Source organism: Microtus ochrogaster, chromosome 6 (genome assembly GCF_000317375.1).
Source record: "Microtus ochrogaster isolate Prairie Vole_2 chromosome 6, MicOch1.0, whole genome shotgun sequence".
NCBI lineage: Eukaryota > Metazoa > Chordata > Mammalia > Rodentia > Cricetidae > Microtus > Microtus ochrogaster.
The window spans coordinates 60,849,434-60,870,493 of NC_022013.1; the positions used below are offsets into that span (position 1 = coordinate 60,849,434).

At 37.2% G+C, this 21,060-nt stretch overlaps 1 protein-coding gene and 1 pseudogene across 1 annotated transcript in view; one reads left to right on the forward strand and one right to left on the reverse strand.

The window, feature by feature from the left end:
- Ankrd28 (ankyrin repeat domain 28) overlaps positions 1–21,060 on the reverse strand; it is a 144,705-nt gene that overhangs the window by 111,469 nt on the left and 12,176 nt on the right. The gene's annotated exons all lie outside the window — the stretch shown is intronic.
- Positions 1,298–19,514, forward strand: LOC113456195 (annotated as a pseudogene).

Genomic DNA, 21,060 nt, shown 5'->3' on the forward strand with positions numbered 1-21,060 from the left:
TGCAACCCTTTAATACCATCCCTAATTTGTGGTGACTCCCAACCATAAAATTATTTTCATTGCTACTCCGTAACTGTAATTTTGATACTATCATGAATCAAAATGTAAATACCTTCGACATAAGATATCTGATGTGTAACCCCAAAGGGGTTACAACTCACAGGTTGAGAACCACTGTAGTACATATGTTCAACAATAACAAAAATTTTGAGCCATGTAAATGAACACAAAAGTATACATTAATTCACAGTAAAAATATAAACTATCTCTAAGAAAGGGCAGTTGCTAGATTTATTAGAAGACTTTTAATCATCTGTCCTTATAAGTTAAATAAAAAAAACTAGTAGAAACCTAGAACAAAGAACTAAAAAGAGTCAGGTAGTGGTGGTGCACACTTTTAATCCCAGCCCCTTGGGAGGCAGATGCAGGCGGATCTCAGTGAATTTGAGGCCAGCCTGCTGTACAAAGTGAGTACCAGAACTATTACACAGAGAAATCCTACCTTGAATAAAAAAAAAAAGCAAAAACAAAATAAAACCACTAAAAGAAACAATGGGAATGGAAATTATGAGAGACAGCAGACAGACAGAGAGAGACAAAGATTCTAGAGCTGAAAAATACAGTAACTAAAATAAAAAGGAACTATAGCCCTTTGAAAAGATTATCTAAATTGCCAGGACTTTGGCTAAATGATCATATGAAAACAGGGGCAAGACTCAGGTTACTAAAAACTAGAAACTAGAAGCAGGCACACTGACCTTACTTGGGGGAAGGGTAAGTACTACTACTATGGTTAGTATAATTGTATACCAACAATTAGATAATGAACTGAAAAAGCTACCCCAAACCCCCCAAAAAATCATAATAAAAATAAAAAGTACTTGAACATACATACAAACAACAACAAAATAAGATTAAACTAGTAATCAACAACTTCCCAATAGAGGATGAAAAGATGGCTCAGCAGTTAACACATTTCGTACAGCTCACAAGTTTTCTTATGTTTCACATGCTGTCTGTTACTAACCTCAGATGTGAACATTTTGTCTTGTCCACACTGAATGAAGCAATCTCATTGGTGGAAACTGCAGGCTAATCTGCAAAAAACTATATAATTGCACAAACCCATAAAGCATTGCAGTTACACTGTATTTTGGTCATTCAAATAGTCTTCAGTCTTCAAGTTCCTGGCACTTTTAGAAATGCCCTCTCTCTCAGAAAAAGGAGGGGAATCAATGAAAGAGATACACTTCCATATTTAATGGTAATTTCTCAGCTATTCCTAGTGGGATCAAGGATGCAGATGACTATCTGGACAAGTCCTGGCCTGACTCTGCCGACTCACTCTACTGACAGCGAAATGATTAGACCCGTAAGGCAAGGCACGGTGATGGTAGTTTCAAGTGATTCTGACACTGACGAAGCTATTGATAATTGCTGGTGTGAAGTTGACACACCATCATGCTTACAAACGTTTGAAGGTCATTCTCGGATCATTACATTTCCGTCTCAGAGTGACTCTGTACCTCTGTGACCAATTTTTTTTTTTTGGTGATGAACTGTGCAAATAGTTACCCAACTATCACAATCAAACTGCAATGAAACACAAAACACCACCTAGAAAACTAAAGTAGTCTCCGGTTACACAGAAGGGCATCAAGAAATTCCTTGGCCTAATTATTCTGATAGGTCAAACAAGAAAAGATTGCCTGAAAGACTACTGGTCAACAGATCCTTTGGTATTTACCCTATATTTCCAGACAATAAGTCGTTATAGATTTTTGAGCAAATATGGACTTCTGGCATTTCTATAATGTCAAAATAGACAGTAACTCAAGGAGACTTTTCAACATCCAACCTGTACTGATTTCCTGCATAAATTTCAAACAATATACAAGTCAAAGCAACTGTTGTCTTTGGACAAGGGAATGATTCTATGGACAGGACATTTAAAATTCCGCATGTACAACCCAGAGAAAATAATAAAATACTGTTTACTTGTTCAGATGGTGTGCAAATGTCTGCAATATGGAGATATGCACTGCTGAAGGAAAGAGATGGCAAGAAACTGTTCTTTCAGCCCTTGGACCCTATCTTGGCACAAGGCACCATTTTTACCAGGATAAGTACTACAATGCTACATCTACAGCTGAATCGCTGCTACAGAGAAAAGTAGAGTCTGTTTTAGGGACAGGGGAAGTTTATGCCAAATTTGAAAATGAAAATACCAAGAATGAGGAAAGGTGACATAATATTTTCCAGAAAAGGTGATATTCTTCTCCTATCATGGAAAGAGAAGCATACTGTCCAATGATATCAATGATCCATGATACTTCTGTCTCAACAACAGGTAAAACAATAGAAAAACGGGAGAGAATGTTATAAACCTACCTGCATCAAGGAATACAAAGCCCACATGAAAGGAAGGAGTTGACAATGAGGACCACTTCCTTTTGTGTTGTTCCATTCTAAGAAAAATGATGAAATGGACAAAAAAAAAGTAGTGCTGTACCTTATAAACCGTGAACTTTTCAATTCATTTGAGTGTACAACATCCTCAATCCACAAGCAAAAATGAAGCATAACAGTTTCTGCTATGAGTGGTGAGAGACTGGGTAACAGATGACAATAATGAAGGCTCCCTGGAACCAGACCTTCCCCTGGGTGTGCAGGGAGAGCTCCTCATAAAGATCCACCCAAAAGAGTTGTCAGGTGATGAGAAGCAGAATGAACCTATACGTATTAAGCAAGTAGGAAGAAAAAAATCCTTCGAGAACCTGCAGAGTTTAGTTTCTGCTGCCCATGGTAAAAGGGGCGAATCTAAATACTTAGGTAAATTTTGTTTGGTGCCTCTTCATAGAGGAAAATGTTTTACACAGTACCACGCATTAAAAAGTACTGGGAACTTAAATTGTTTAATTGGTTGTTTGTTTTTGTAAATAAAAATGTTATAATTATTGAAAAACAACACCTAAAGTACATTATGATCTATAATTATGATGACTCAAATAATGTGCAGCTTGCCCAAAAAATGTGCAGTTCCTGGCATATGTCTTAGAGATTTCTATGCAGTACTAAATGTGTTTAAGGACACTTGCTGTTCTTGCAGAGGGTGGGAGTTCAGTTCCCAGAACCCCTGTGGGTAGCTCATAACTACCTGTAACTCCAGCTTTAGGAGATCTAAAAGCACCGCACATGCACACACACACACAAATAAAATTTAAAAAAAAGAAACTTTCCAATGAAGAGCAGACTAGGAGAGATTCCTTCATTGATGAGTCTAGCAGAAATTTAAAAAATTAACATCAATTCGTCTCAAAACAGAGGAAGAAACGTGATTGTTTCCCAACAAAAAGAGCTCAGTTAAGTGAATATCAATAATTCTTGAGGCCAGTACTACCCTGTTACCTAGCCAAAAAAAAAAAAAAAAAAAAAAAAACAGTATGAGAAAAATAATCCACATGCCAATATCCCTTAGGAATATAAACATAAAAATCCTCAGCAAAAGTACTTGTAAACCAAATATTGTAACATATGAAAGATTACAAACCATAACTGAGGAGGACTTTAATCTCAGGAATATATGGTGGCTTAACATTTTTTAAATGCCACACTATGTTAATTAAATGAGAAAACTGACCATCTTAGTAGATGTAAAGGAAAATGCATTTTATAAAATCCAGTATGCTTTCATGATTAAAACACTCAAAACGATACAGAAGGAAACTTTACCATTAGAAGGAACACTTAGGTGCCCGGTGGTGGTGGTGCACACCTTTAATCCCAGCATTCAGGAGATAGAGGTGGATGGATCTCTGTGAGCTCGAGACCAGCCTGTTCTACAAAGCCAGTTCTAGAACAGCCAGAGATACATAGAGAAACCCTGTTTTAAACACACACAGAAAGAGAGGGAGAGAGAGAGACAGAGAGAGAGAAAACAAGCAAGAAACAAACAAACAAACAAGGAAGGAAGGGCAGGCAGGGAGGGAGGGAAGAGAGGAAGGAGGAAGAGGGGAAGTGGGAGGGAGGGGAAGGAAAAGAGGGAGAGGAAAACTGGGAGAGGAAGAGAGGGAGAGAGGAAGAGGGGGAGAGAGAAGGAAAGAGGGAAGGAGAAAAGGACACTTAGGAACATAGTCAAAATGTTCCTAATAAACATGAGTTTATCTGCTTTTCCCAGGACTGTATCATCAGTTTTCCAAATTAAAACCATAGCCTCAATGGGATATTAAATTCAGAAAGATTTTCATAACACTATAATTTTTTAAATTCACAGAGGGGACAAAAGCATAGAGTCAATGGGTGGGGGGGGTGGATTTCACACAACATATAAAAGGAAAATATAAAAATATATAAATTGTAAAAAGATTTTCAGAAGAACTAGAACATTCTGGGGACCTTGGTATGCAGCTTATGTAAGATGGGGGAGCAAAAAAAAAAATCAGCAGGTATGATTATACTACAATTAAAATATTCTGAACAAAAGACTCCTGAAAAATAGGCAGTTCACTGGAAGACTCCCATATAAAATCAAAGACTTCAATCCACAACTAGTCAGAAGAGGTAAAGAAGGCCACTACAATTCATTAAGAAGACATCATTTGTATGGGGCTAGAGAGATGGCTCAGTGGTTAAGAGCACTGGCTGTTCTTGCAAAGAACCTACACTCAATTCTCAGCACCTACATATTAGCTCACAACCTTATGTAAATCCAGTTCCAGGGGATCTGTCTCTTTTAGTCTCTATGGGAACCACACAGACAAGTCAGTGATGCATACACATACATGAAGGCAGACAGACATTCACACAAAATTAAAGTAAAATTTTTAAGTAGATAGAGTATTTTGAAATGCATATGCACTAAATGTTGGGTTTTCCAATTTCATAAAGCAAGTACTACTACACATAAGAGAATATATTCATTAATAGTCCATGATGTCAACATCTTGCTCTCATGTTTAAACAAGTTGCTCCAGGCTTAAAAAAAAAAATCAATAAAAGAAATTCAGAGTTAATCATACCATAGGCTAAATATACTTAACAGACATTTACAGAAGATTTCACTCAACAGCTGGGGATTATCTTCTCAGTAGCCCATGGAATTTTCTCTGACTCTCCAAATATTTTAAATTAAGGAAAAAAATTATAAACTTCCAGATTAAAAGTACCAACCATCAGTATCTTTGAGATACAGCAAAGGCATTTCCTAACAGGAAATGAGTAGCTATAAGTGCTTACTTTTCAAAAACAAAGCAATCCAAAATAAACTGCTCAATGATGTACTTCAAGGTCTTAGGAAAAACAAAACAAACCAATTATCAGTAGACAAAAGTAAATCAGGGTAGAAATTTAGGAAAAACAGAGAATATAAAGAATCAATGAAGTTGGCTCTATGAAAAAACAAATGAGATTGACAAACTCTTAACCAAACAACCTAAAACAAAACAAAAAAAAAAAACACGCAACAACTTAATGAATAGCTAAAAAAAGGATATTGCAACAAATACCAAAGAAATTGAGAAGTAGCTTTGAAAACTTATATTAGCCCAAACTAAACAATCTAAATGGATAAATTCCTACACAAATGCCCTACTAAAGTTAAATAAAAATGATAAACAATTTAGACCCAGACAATGTGACTGAAGCGGTAACAGTCTCATAACAAAGGCCCTTGCCTAAACAGTCACTGTCAAACTCTACCAAAGCTTTAGAGAAGAGCCAACATCAGCTTTCCTCAAACTAGAACTAAGGAGGCAGAAAGATCTCTGAAAGTTCAAGGCCAGCGTGGTCTGAGTGGTGATCTCTAGTACAGGCAGGTCACAGACCCTGTCTCAAAATCAAAGTCTCAGTAAAATACTTGCAGATTGAATTAAAGAATACATTAAATTATATACCACAAGTAAATCAGTTTCATTCCAGGGACAAAAAGATTGCCCAACATACATAAATCAGTAAGTGTAACAGTGTACATAAAAAGACTTAGGGACAAAAGTCATGTGACCATTTCATTTAATGCAGAAAAGGTCTTTGACAAAACTCAACATCCCTTCAGGATATGAGCACTGAAGAACCTAAAAGCAGAACTTAACATAATAAAGTTGCATGTGACCAAAAGTCAATATTACAGCAAATGGGGAAGACTAAAAGAATTTTTTTCTCAAATCAGGAGCCTGTTATGGGTGTCCACTTTCTCCACTTATAACTAACATAGTGCTCAAGTACTGAGAGAAAAAATAATAGACAAATATAAAATAAGTCAACTCCCTACTTGCAGACATGACACTATATTTAAGAGCATAAAGACTTACAACTTTTAACATTTAAATACACTTTCAGCAACAGTAGGTGGGAACAGAATCAATGTAAAAATTCCATGCTTTCTTATTCACAATAATAAAATTTCTGAAAAAGAAATTTAAAAAAAACCTATTCATGATAGTTTTAAAAAAAAAAAAAGACCTAGAAATAAACACAAGAAAATAGGTAGACAGCTTCTACAGTGACAGTTTTTAAACACTAAGACAGAAACTGCAGGTACTTAGATGAAATGAGTGTCTCCCATGCTCAGGTACTAAATTACATATGAAATTCATACTATGAAAATGGATACATTATTGAAAGTGAGCAACAGATTTAATGTAATCAGCATCAAGATTCTGGCGACCAAAAAAAAAAAAAATAACAAAAATTCAAAAAGTAATACAAAGACCTTAAATAAAACTGAAGCAATCCAAATCAAAGAGTGTAATACTGGAATATGCTAGGATTACAAAGTAAAATGGCAGATTATTAGCTGTCTCTGTCACCCAGTGAAAGAATCTATTCCAATAAGAGAACAAGCTAAAGAAAAAGGATTAAGTTAAAGTAAGGTTTTTCTCAACAAAGCAACAATCAAGCCAGGGACAGAGGCTTCAGTTAAAGAGGTACTCTCCCGGCACACACAGTGGCAATGTGAAAATACAGAACTGGGGATGACTAGTCTGTGGGGATGTAACCAGAGCCTGGATACACTATGAGGGAAACTGCTGAAATAAAGCAGGTTCTGAAGATAGAGGCAGGTGTGGTGTGGGAGCTGAGAGGTTCTCCACGGAGGCCATGGAGATAGACGATGGAAAAGGCAAAACGGTCCTCGCTGCCTGGATGAATGAGTTACAGAGGAATAAGAAAGCACCCTTGGGAATCTGGTACAGTCTCTTGATGGCTGGGAAGATTTCCCAGTGACAAAAGTCATACAGGCAAGCACTTGGAAAGCACAATTCTAAAGACACCAGGGACAAGATTGCAATTGCTGGCAGGGTGACCTTAGAAATTCTAGAAGTTGTCTTCCTACATGAGAGACTGACTGATCTTGAACACTTCAAAAATAATCCTGCAAAAGACAGTCAAAGGAGAGGTAGAAACCACGTCGATGCCAAGTGAAGTGAGAGGGAATGGGATAGACTATTTCATTTTATTTAAATTTTTTTTAAATTTATATTTCTATACTTTAATTGTTCAGTTGGTGTTTGAAATTAAATCTTGCTCAAATAGGCTTTTATGGATGCCCTTTCTAATTTTTTCCACGTGTGTGATGTATGTATGTGTGGTATATACTTGTATTCGTGTATGTAGGAGGATGAATGTACACACACAGAAGCCTGAGAAAGATGTCAGGTTTCCTGATCCATCAAAACTTACCTTTGAAACAGAATCTCTCACTAAATTTCATCTAGGTTGGTAGGTGAGAAAGCTCCAAGAACCTGCCTGTCTCCTCCCTCCAATGCTGAAATGACAGGCATACAATCATGCCTGCTAGGGATTTGAACTCAGGTTCTCATTTTACCCTCTAAGCCATCTCCTCAGCCCAAATGTCCCTTTCTTTCTCTGCACATAGCATAAATATTTTCTCATACCTCTAACCCATATACCTTTCTTCTTCATATCCTACTTCTTTTCCCTATCCCATTCCCTCTCACTTCACTACTTAAACTATACTTTCCCTCAATCAGTATTCTGGTACTGCTAACCTCTCAAACAGGCAACACAACTGTCTTCTACTTCAAGTTAACACTGGGACTGCTGTCAAATTATTGTTATCTGTTACTACAGTTAGCTTCTCCATTGTAAACCGCCTCAGCGGGTTACTCAGTCTAGGGGTTGTAACCCGCCTGGCAGTTCAGTAACTCCAGGGTCCCCGGAGAGGCGCTATCTGGAAGATATGGGCGGAGAGAGAGGAAGAAGGCCATGCTAGGTTTGTCAGAGCCTCTGTTTATTAGAGTCAGGTTACAGCTTATATAGGATGAGGGGTTTGGCTTGGGATGGGGGTAGGGGCATGGAATCTTGCTGTGTGGTCCAGGAGGTTACGTTCGGTCAGGCCAGGAGTTCACAGGTTGACACACCTAGTTCTCTAGATAGTTTGGAATGTGGGGCAGGTTCCGCTAACAGATAGCTCTCTACTAACAGATAATTGGGTGTGGGGTAGGCTCTGTCAATAGAACAGTTCTCAATACAATTGGGGGTGTGGGGTTCTCTGCAGACTCCCCAGGGCGATGGTTCCTGTAATAATTTTTGGGGGGAAACGGCTCCTGACACTCCATTAAATAAAAGCAGTGACCATAAATCTAAGTGAAGACAACTCACCAAGAAGATTCACATAAAATAAAAAGGGAAAAAAATTAAGGCTATAGAGCCATCCCGAGAGAAGCACAAAATGTAAGAAACATTAACACACATGAAACAAGCCACTACAAAATGGAAACCAAAGACAATGAATGAGATATTTGAAATGCCAGGGGAAAAAATATTTCAAATTTCTACTTTCAGAAGGCAATCAATGACATCTTGCCGGATTCAAGGATATGAATAAAGAGTAAGAAATCACTTTAGAACCTAGACAACAAAGTTTGCAAAGCCGATGAATCAGCCAGTAATATGGAGGAGAAAAAAATATGAAAGGAAATGTTCAGAAAAGAAATGAAGACTCTGGAAAAGAACCACAGAAATGCTGCAAATGAAAATATTAATGGATCAAAAAAGCAAAAACACAGCGGAAAAAGTATTATCAACTGCCTAATCCCGCATCCAGGAGACAACATCAACCAGGGTCCCACCTGGCTTAATTCACCTATGCTTGGAGGAAAGAATGAGGATTAAGAAATGGCATTAAAGATTTAAATTAAAAATACCAAAGAAAAGACAGAGATACAGGATAGAGTTGGAAGGGCACTCCAGTGAATACTGAATCTGCTCACATTTATTGCTCAAAGGCTTTATATGCCCCCATCCAGGAAAGGGAAGACAAAAGACTTCTTTACCACAATATAAGGAACAAAGTAATCACCTTCTCAATACCCAAAGCATCAAGTAACCACACCCTAGAGCAAAACATCCTGTTAGTAGCCACACCTTGGGTCAAACCTCCTGTCAATAACCTTGAAGGAGCAAGAACAGGACTGAACTCTCTGATCTTTAGTCAAGATGGAAGGAATTCACCCACAATCAACAAACAAAACCAGATAGAACAAAGTTCAAAGATGAATCAAGGTTAGAATGGTATTTTCAGTCACATATAAAAAAACATAATAGTACTAAAAAGAATGACTTCAACTTTCAAGAACCCTGGGATAATGCTGAAGGGATAACCTAAGGATCTGTGAAGTAAAAGGAACTAAGGTAATCTAAAGACAAAGACAGTGTAGTCAATGACATTGTAGCAAAAAATCTGGACAAAATCTAGAGAAAAATAGGGACATCTAAATACAACAGGTAGTTTGAAAATAATTACAAATGAACCTCTAAACAACACAGCAGTTACAATGTCAAATATACAAAGAAAATAATAAAAGCTGTAAGAAAAAAGGCAACTCACAGGAAAACACATCATGATAGCATTAAGTTTTTATCAGCAACCTTAAAAGCCAAGAAACCATGGAATGGTATATGTCAAGACCTAAAAGCAAACTCTGCCAACTAAGATTGCTATGCCCAGCTGCTATCTGTCAAAATTGATGAAAAATAAAAATATTTTCAAGACAAACACAAACTAAAGCAATTCACGGCAAGCAAGCTGCCTTTAAGAAAACACAGGAATAACATACAGAGAAAAAGAAAAAAATTACATGCATGAAAGCACAAAGAAGAATATATTGCATAAGGAGAAAAGATAAACAAAGGGGAGCCATACGATGCTCAACACAATAAAACAGATCAACTGTGATCTTCTGATTGGATCATTTGAGGTGGGAAAATTCACCCTAAGTCTGGGTCACACCTTCTGATAGCAATCCACTGAAAAAGACATGAAGAAGTTTTTTGCTTGCTTACTTTTACTCTGTTGCTGCTGCTGCTGACAATAATGATGAATTCCTTCACTGGTATTAGAATACACTTCCCTGGGACTCCAACACAGACCTAAGCCCAGTGAGATTTCCAGCATCATGAACTGAAGAACAAAACTACCATATTCTTGATCTTTCCATCGGGAGGACCAGCCAGACCACAGCCTATGTAAGTCACTTTAATAAATCCTCTTTTAAGTTCTGTTCCTCTAAAGAATCCTGACTAATACAGAATTCTTCATAGTTTTATAGGTGTGCTTTTTCAATGGCTTTACAGATATTTCTCTAAGTATTAATTGAAAACAGACCAAACAACCCTTATCAAAGGTGTTAACAGCAAGATTCTAAAACAAGGCATCCCTGATTAATTATATGAAGAAATATATAAGAATCCAGGTGTGGCGGTGCAAACCTTTAAATACTAGCACTGGGAGGCAGACAGGTGGATAGGTCTACAGAGTTCCAGTATGACCAGGGCTACACACACACACACACACACACACACACACACACACACACACACAAGCCCTGTCTCAAAAAAAAAAAAAGCCTGTATTTTCAGAACAGAAAGCCTTCTACCTTCATTGAAGGTTAGAATAAAGATATTTCAAAAATTAAAATGCTCCCTATTATTTCTCCTCTTACCAGTATATAATTTCTTACCTTTCAGGTGCCAAACTTTATCTTGCTTCTTTGCAACTTTCATAACATAATGCTTTCTCCATAATCACCTGTCTATTATGACCTGGAAAATTCAACCACCATCTAATTACTTTTTCATTCTTTTCTGATTTTTCAATCATCTGATTTATAATAAATTTTTGAGCCACATAAAGCCAGAACTTATTGATCACTATTAAATTCTACCCTAATTCCATTTATTAAAACAATATTCAGATCGGGGGGGGAGGGGGATTTTCATTAAAATCCAAGGAATTTTTTTGTTGGGTTGCAGCCTAACCCAACAAAAAAAGAAATGTATGCTCAAAACTACCTAAGGGACCAATCTTAATGGGACATCTGCTCTAAAAGTTTTGTATCTTCTAACCCCTTCACACTTTTAAATTCCTAAGGAGCTGAGAGAGTTTTGCTTGTAGGAGTTATTCCTTTAATAATTATTATACTGAATATTAAAACTGAAAAAAATTGAAAACTTAAAACAAAAGATAAAAATGAGGTGAGTAGCACTGCTTTAACTTTTCATACTCTCATGTCTGACTGGCTTAACAAAAAGTAGACGTCTTGGCTGCTGCTGTATCCAATCGGTGGCAGTGAGTCATCCTTGCTCAATTACATAAAGAAAATCTGTATCCATTAGTAAACAGAAAACGGCAGCATTTAAGAGTCTTTTTCAGGTAACTGTGAATTTTCTCCTGACTACAACAGGATTGACAAGTAATATTTTTAAATTGATACAGTAATCTCTCTAGCTGCAATGGAACCGTATCAATGAATTTTTCATGCTTCATTTACATCCACTGGCTAGGGTCTTGAAGTATAATCAGTAATAGAGCACTTTGGAAGAAAATACACAAAAACCTGAGTTTGATATCTAGCCTTAAAAAGAATATTTACAAATATACATTTTTGAATGGATGCTTTACCTGTGTATGATTTAATAACACCATGCATAATAATCTGGAAAATACTAGTTTACTAAATTATATAAATCTTCCAATTATTGGTACTTTTCATTATATGCAATACCATCCCCCCAAAATATCCATCACATTTGCTCATGCTAATGACCAGAAAGTCTAAATACTGTAAAGTTAAGTGTAGGTGGCCAATACTAATCTTTCTGATTATAATTTCTGTTTTAAAGTTCTAATTTTCATGATAGTAAAAAACATTGATAGGTACATTTCTTTAAGTGACAAAATTTTCTTCTTTTTCCCTTTCCAATGGAATGTTTGAGTCTGAGTAAATATGATTTGTCAGTTACTCTTTCAAGTAAAAATGTATTATTTATTTTCTTGGGTCTTAGTTTAGGCGAGCAACTCACAAGACACATCTGTAAAGTACTTAAGCATTATCTTATATAAACCCAAGAGCTAAATGTAATCAAAGTAATTTCTATTTGTCTTTTCTTCTTTGTGTTGGAATGGAACATAGGACCTTACATATGCCACCATGTGGCGGTTTGAATGAGAATGGCCTCCATATATTTGAAAGGTTAGTCACCAGAGAGTGAACTGTTTTAGAAAGATTAGGAGGTGTAGCCTTGTTAGAAGAGGTATGTCACTGGAGGTGTGCTCTGAGATTACAAAGAACCACATCAAACCCAGCTTTCTCTCTCTGCCTGCTGCCTGTGGATCAGGATGTAAGGTTCTCAGTTACTGCTCCAGTCTGCTTCCTCCCATGATGGTCATGGACTCAACTCACCTTCTAAAACTGTAAGCAAGCCCCCAATTAAATGTTTTCTCTTATAAGAGTTGCCTTGGTTATGGTATCTCTTCACAGCTGTAGACCAGTAACTAAGACACATCATCTTGACACCTAAGAAGATACACAGTAAGCACAACTTTTGTACCACCAGTACAAATTTCAACAAAGTACAAGATGCATATAACATTTATTATGTGAAAATCTTACCCCAGGGTTATGGGTCCATGAAGTATGCTTTCAAAACCACTGCTTTCAATGGACAAACAAGTTCCTTAAACAATACATGGGTACAAAGTAACCTTAAATCCATTAACAGATAAATCCTAAATTAGCCTCTGAGAATCACTCAGGTAGCTATAATTATTATTTTAATATTTTATTATTTATTTATGTGCATATGTGTCTTTCCTCATGTGTGTATATGCATGTGTTTGAATGCCCACAGAGGCCAGAAGTGATGTCAGATTACCTGGAACTGGAGTTCCATGAAGTTGTAAACTGCTCAGTGTGGGTGCTAAGAACAGAACTCAGGTTTTCTCAAGAGCTTTAAGTGGAATTAACTGCTGAACTATCTCTACAGCCCTTTGGTAGCTATTTGTTCCTAAAGAAGAACTAAAACAATGAATCTCACAGTATACAGTGAAAAATTTACTTTAGTTAAAGAAACGTTTGATCCTTACTAATCTTGAAGATAAATTCTAAGCCCTTGGAATGACCTGCTTTAAACAAACAAACAAACACTATTCTTGATAGACTGAACAGTAAGATTATGTTCATAACTTTAGGCCACACAGCATCTGATTTACCTATGAAGAAGATGAAGACTAAGATCACACATAGGTGACTGACTCTACCTATGATTGATTACTCAATAAATTCATTGCACACCAAAGCTCAGGTGGGTATTACTGGTTAGTAAACCTCCTAAGTTCAGCCTTACATCACTACTGGAAGAAGTGAGCATCCACTGACCACATATATCTGTGTGTGTATGTATGTATATATATATATATATATTAATAATAATGAATAAAATTTTAAAATTGCTGGGCGGTGGTGGCTCACACTTTTAATCCTAGCACTCAGGCGGCAGAGGCAAGTGGATCTCTGTTCAAGGCCAGTCTGGTCTACACAGTAAAGGATAGCCAAGACTGTTACACAGAGAAATGCTGTCTCCAAAAAAAAAAAAACAAAAAAAAAACAAAAAAAAAACAAACAAACAAAAAAACAAAACACCAAACCCCACCCAAATAAAAGAACAATTGCTACTTTGTGCCTGAAGTTTCCAAGACCCAGGCCTGTGTGCCTTTATATATTGGTGGGTTAAATCTGTATTCCTATGATGCAGTAAACCATATTATTAAACTGTTTTTGCTGAGACTTCTAAGTCCAATCAAATTACTAAATGGTCTTAGGCACTTCTAAAACAATGTTTGTCACAATCAAACTCCTCAGTATATAAAAGAAAATTAATCACCTACAGGCTTGTATACATGAGACATACAATTTTGCTCAGAGTCTAAAACTAATGTATCTGTATGTATCCATAAATACACACATCCATATACATATTCACACAAAAACAAAGATATGGACTGTGTGGTCAAGCAGAACGTTTTAGAGAAAGGTTTCTCTAGCTCTGTAGGGATATTTTGTTTGTAGTTTAATAAGAAAAGCTTGCCTGAAGATCAGAGTACAGAGCTAAGTCACTAGAGGCCGGGCAGTGGTGGCACACACCTTTAATCCCAGCACCTTGGAGCCGGGCAGTGGTGGCACACACCTTTTATTCCCAGTGCTAAGGAGGTGGAGACTGGAGTGATATGGCTGGGCAGAAAGAGGAATAGAATATAGTCTGAGGTTTGGTGGAGACAGTTGCAGTAGTGGCTGGCTGCTCTGCTTCTCTGATCTTTAGCATTAACCCCTGTATCTGAGTTTTTATTAATACCAATTATAATGTGCTACATAACTCAATAATACTGAATTTTAGATTGTTCCCTGCCCCACTGCCACTCATGTATAAGGAAAAGGGACCAGCAAAAACAACAACAACAACAACAACAAAAACAACCCTGCCCTGAAACCTGAGCCAGTGAAAGATACATTTTATCTCTGAACCCATAACCAAAGAAAAACACTCTGATTCTGAAACAGACCCAAAGAAACACACTTTGTCCCTAAGACCAGAGCTAATTAAATACACTTCAGCCCTGAAAATATAACAAAAAAAGCTAGTGCCAGTGAAAGAAATGCAGTTTAACCCTGAAATCAGAGTCAACTCAGCCCCTGATCAACTAAACTAACCAATCCCTGAGCAGAAAGAAAAACTTGTCCCTGGGAAAACTGTCCCCTTCCCCAAGAAGCCCTATATAAGCCCCTCTGCCTGTTCAGTTGTGGCTGTTCTTTTCCTCCCTGGCAGAGGCAGCCATTCTCCTGGACACCTCCTTCCCAAATAAATCTTTCTCAAAGAGTCTTGGGTGAAGATCTTCATTTGCCAGCGCAGAATAGAAGAACCTTGCTGAGAGCTCCCTAAGAGGTAGTGAGCAAGGCTCAACAAAAAAGTAACAGTTTTTCCTAAGAGACGGAGGAGATTGCTACATTTCTACAGGAGCTTCCCCTTAAGAAAAGTATAGGAGACAGAAGTAGTAACATCTTTGTGCAGAAGAACTGGATAGCTCTGCTAGGACCTGCTAGGTCGTTCTCTTAGAATAAGCAGAGCTCAACTGTAGTGGCTCTCTAGGAGAGGGATTGCTATATCCTGTGTGAAGACCACCACCCACCACACCCCAGCTCCAGGTAGCTGGCTTCTGGATCAGTCAGGACACCTTTCCCTCCACAGCTGAGCTATTGCAGCTCCAGCTTCCAGAGCTGTCCTACTTGGGCTCTATCCCTTTACTGTGGCTCTAAGTAAAGCCTGGCTTCTGGATAAGTCAGGATATCAATGCTGCTCCAGAGACGTAACACTCACACTCGCTTACATAGTGTGTGTTGTGTGTGTGTGCAGGTGTGCTGACCTGTGTGGGCATGTATGGAGGCCAGAGGTTGACATTGTGACGTATTTCTTAATCTCTTCTCCACATTTTTTTTTAAAAAAAAAGATTTTTATTTACATTTGGGTACGTGTGTATTCCGTGTTTAGGGGTGTGTGTGCCTGTGGAGGCTACAAGATCCCCTGGAGAAGAACTCTCTAGTTCTCCCTCAAGACACCCTGAATCATGTCTATTAGTATCACCAACTGTCCCTAGTATTAGTATCCAACTATGCTTTCATGTACCAACAAATGTAATCTTCCTTTCTGGAGCTTTCTGTGATCATTTCAACAAGCACATTCATCCAAGCTGACTTGTATTAATACCAGGTTAATTCTGACAGTATACACAAAAGGATTTCCTACTTGGGGTATTTTCTATCTGATGCCTTTTCAGTAAATAGGGAAGACTGTGTAGAAACCAACCAGGTCACTGAGGCAATTGCTATAAGTAATTTACAATGAAAGCCCACCTTATTGTCTGACAATCAGTTCTAATTAAGCCCCAAGTCTTAGGTGATACTTTCCACCTTTAATTTTGTCAGACCTTCCAAATTATGTAACAGATTCTTCACCTCTGGATAGCAATCTACAATGTATATTTGTGGGATTGCTGTAGTTGTTCTAATATGAAATTTTAGTTGTCACTCTTTAAGATCATTATTATTTTTATTTATATGTATGTATGTATGTATGTATGTATGTATGTATGTACCATGTGTAAGGGTGCCAATGGAGGCCAGAAGATGGTGTCAGATCCTTTGGAGTTAGAATTATGAGTGGCTGTGAGCTGCCAGATGTAGATACTAGGAACCAAACTCTGGTCCTCTGGAAGAGCAGCAACTGCCCTTAATCACTAATACTCTAGACAACCTTCTACCTTACTTTATGAGACGAGGCTTATTATTAAACCTAGCTCAGTATTTTGGCTGGACTAGCTGGTAGGAAAGCCCCAGAGAATTGCCTGTCTTGACCTTTAGCACTGGGTTCTAGACACATACCACCACACCTACCTAGGTTTTATGTGAATGTTAGGGATCAAACTCATGTGTATGTAGTAAACACTTTACCTACTAAGACATTTCCCCATCCTCAGACGATTTTTTTTTTTTATTAAAAGGAAATGTCTCATTCACTGCAAAATTTGAGCAGCATTTCTGGCCTCTACATAATAAATAGCACTAGCACCTCTTCTTCTTCCCATTTTTAACAATCAAAAAAAAAAAAATGCCCACAGATATTGCCAAAAATGAGCAAGGAAGGAAAAAGTGTTCTTGGTGTAAGCTGTCTATAATATTTGTCTTCATCTTTATTTTTTTAAAAAGATTTATCTATTTATTTATGTGTATGAGTGCTCTAGCTGCATGTACGCCTGTACGCCAGAAGAGAGTATCAGATCCCACTATAGATGGTTGTGAGTCACCATGTGGTTACTATGAAATGAACTCAGGACCTCTGGAAGAACAGCTGTTGTTCTTAAACACCGAGCCACCTCTCCAGTCCCTTGACTTCAGCTTTTTAACAAAAAGGTAAAGTGGGGCTAAGTAGCTCAGAGGTTATGAGCACTTGCTACTCTTGCAGAAGACCCAGGTTTGGTTCCCAGCACTTACATGGTGACTCACAACTGTTTGTAACATCCTCTAACATCCTCTGCATGTACCAGGCACATACACATAATAGAAAAAGCACAAAAAGGAGTTACATAATAAAGCTGTATTAGTAAAAAAAAAAATGACATTATGTAGTTAGCTTGAATCTCTAAGGATAAAGAGAATTATATATGGTAAGAGTATAGGTTAATAAAAATACTATAAACCTTGCTTTATTTTTTAACTGGTATTCACTATAGAAAGAAATAATTAAAACTGCCATTAGGTTATTATGCTAATGAACGTAATGTATATAATAGTACAAAGAAGAGGAGAGGAAATGGAGTTAGCTATACTGAGGCATTAACAGGATTCATATGAAGTACACTGCAATAAACACGATACACGTTGTGTGAAACAAAAAGTTGGAAAAATAGAATTTTTGAAAAGCAAAGAAATCAAAAATGATAAAATAGGAAGAGAGAAAACATACATGTATTAAAAATAAAAGGATTAAGGCTAGAGAAATAGTTCATTGGTTAAGAAGTCATATTTCTCTTGCAGAGGAACCAAATTTGGTTCCCAGTACACACACAGGTAGCTCACAACCACCCATAATGCCAGCTTCATGGGAGGTGGCACCCTCTAATGGACTCCTTGAACACATCAGCACTCACACATATATCCACACAGAAACAAACACATATATACATATAATTAAAAAATAAAACTAATATTTTAAAATAAATATATGGATTAAACACTCCACTAAAATAAGTTTGGTCAAATCAGGGTCAAAGTGATGGCTCAGTGGGTAAAAGTACTGTGACCCAAAGTTGATGGCCTAAGTTCCACCTCTAGATCTCAGAATGATAGATGAAATTGCCAATTTAATGGTTACAGGCAGATGACAATCTCATCATCTATGAAAAAAGTGTAAGCAAGAAATTAGAAACGAGGGGAGTTGAGAAGCAGGCCGGCCGCGCGGCAGACTCGGCCCAGCCCGGAGATACACTGGCATTGTAAAACAGGCAGACTTGGATAGGATGAGGTCTGGTGCCTATAGTGCAGGCTATGGGGGCTATGAAGAATACAGTGGCCTCAGTGATGGCTATGGCTTCACCACTGACCTGTTTGGGAGAGACCTCAGCTACTGTCTCTCAGGAATGTATGACCACAGATACGGAGACAGCGAGTTCACAGTGCAGAGCACCACCGGCCACTGCGTCCACATGAGAGGGCTGCCCTACAAAGCAACGGAGAACGACATTTACAACTTCTTCTCTCCACTCAACCCTGTAAGAGTTCACATTGAGATTGGTCCTGATGGAAGAGTGACGGGAGAAGCTGATGTTGAGTTTGCCACCCATGAAGAAGCAGTGGCAGCTATGTCGAAGGACAGAACCAACATGCAGCACAGATACATAGAACTCTTCCTGAATTCAACAACAGGGGCTAGCAATGGGGCTTATAGCAGCCAGGTGATGCAGGGCATGGGAGTGTCATGTCAGTGAGTGGCTGTTACGGGGCTGGCTACAGCGGTCAGAACAGCATGGGTGGATATGATTAGTGTTGTAGAAGCACTTTGAGTTATTTCAATCAAAAATTTCACAGGCAGCCAATAAGCAGTCAAGAGCAGTTTATAACTCTAGAGGACGCTGGGGGACCCACTTTGCACCATGAGTTTGTGAAAATCTGGATTAAAAAATTACCTCTTCAGTGTTTCTCATGCAAACTTTTCTTCTAGCATGTAATATTGAGTAAACTAAAACTATTTTCTTCTGCTTTTCTCAATTAACATTTTTGGTAGTATACTTAAGAGTGATGTTATCTGAGTTAAGCAGTTTTAAGTATGTTGAATGGATCTTTAAGCACACCAGAGTGAACACACTGGGGGACATGTACTTTACTGGCGAACTCAAAGGTGCTAGATCCCTGATGCAAAGAGAAGCATTTCTCATGTTCATTCTAGTTTATATTTTCATTTAAATCTTTAGGTTAAGTTTAAGCTTTTTAAAAGTTAGTTTTGAGAATTGAGACACAATACTAGTACTGTAGGAATTGGTGAGGTCTTGACTTAAAGCTTTCTTTGTACTGTGATTTCCTTTTGGGTGTATTTTGCTAAGTAAAACTTGTTAAATTTTTTGTTAACTAAATTTTTTTCTTAAAATAAAGACTTTTTCACAATGAAAAAAAAAAGAAATTAGAAACGATAATGAAGAGTTGAACTTCACTAACTAACTTGACCTAAAAGACACCTGAAAGAATGTAACAGCAAAATGCGAACACATTCTTGTTAAGCCACATTCTCCAAATCACATCATGAAATAGGTTCAAACTTAAAAGTAGTGATACAAAGAACTTTCTCCAATCATAATGTGAGTAATTAGAAATCAACAACAAAAGAATATTTGAAATTCCAAAACTACTGGAAATTAAATCAGTTCTAAAAGAAAACCCATGGGTCAAAGATGATATCACAAAGGAACTCAGAACATACTTTAAATTGAATAAAAATAAGATATAGCACAAACTTAGGATATAATCAACAACATTTATAGAAGGCTATTTATAGCTGTAAACATCAATACTAAAACTAAAATTTTTCAAGCCAACTTTTACCTGAAGAATTAGAAAAACAAAAGGTAAACCCAAAGCAAGCAGAAGGAATAGCATTAGCAAGAATCAAACTGAAAAGATGAGCAAAATTAATAAATCTTTAAAGAAAGAAAACACAAATTACCCAATTCAGCAAAGGAAGGAAGGGCATCACTATCCAACTTTAAGAGACCCTAAAATGGTTATAAAGAAATATATGAACCGGTATCAACACATACAATCAACTATGATAAAAATGGACAAACTCCTAGACAAAACTCCTAGATAAAACTGGCTCAAGAGAAAACAGAAAATATGACTAAACCCATACCATTTGAAATGGAATTAGTACTTCAAATTCTCCCACAAAGAAAAATCCTGAGCTCCATTCACTATACCAAATATCATATTAATAAAAATTCAAGTTTTCATAAACTCATGAAGATAATTCAACAGGTGGACTATTACTCAGATTTATTCTGAAGAAAGCAATACCTCCATATGAAAAAGTGCCATGGCTTTTAGACATAAAGCAAAGAAAACTAGCCTACAATTTACAACCCCAGAGATCCTAGACTAGACAACAAAGAGAACCCTAAGAGAGACAGACATACACGGATCTAATCTACATGGGAAGCAGAAAAAAACAAAATCTCCTGAGTAAATTGAGATCATGGAGACCATGGCAGAGGATAGAAGGGGAGGGGAGAGGAAGGGAGGAGAGCGGATAAAAATGTAGAGCTCAATAAAAGCAATTAAAAAAAAAAAGTCCCAGCAAGCCAAATCTAGAACTACACATCAGGGCTTATACAACTCATCTAGTAGTCTGCAAACATAAACTTATCACATAGTCTAACAATTTTATTTCTAGAACTACTTCCAGAAAAAATTAAAACACATCTTTACAAAGACATATTTTAATATTCACAGCAATATTACTCACATTTTCCAAAACTGGGAAACCATTCAAGTGTTCATCAACTGGACTGTATATGGTATACATACACACATACATACACATACACACACACACACAAATGCTTACTATTCAGCAGTGAAGAAACAATATTTTCAAGCATAATTGAACCTTAAAAATATTTATACAAAACAAGAAGCCACACCCACTTTTGCCAGCAAACATAAATCA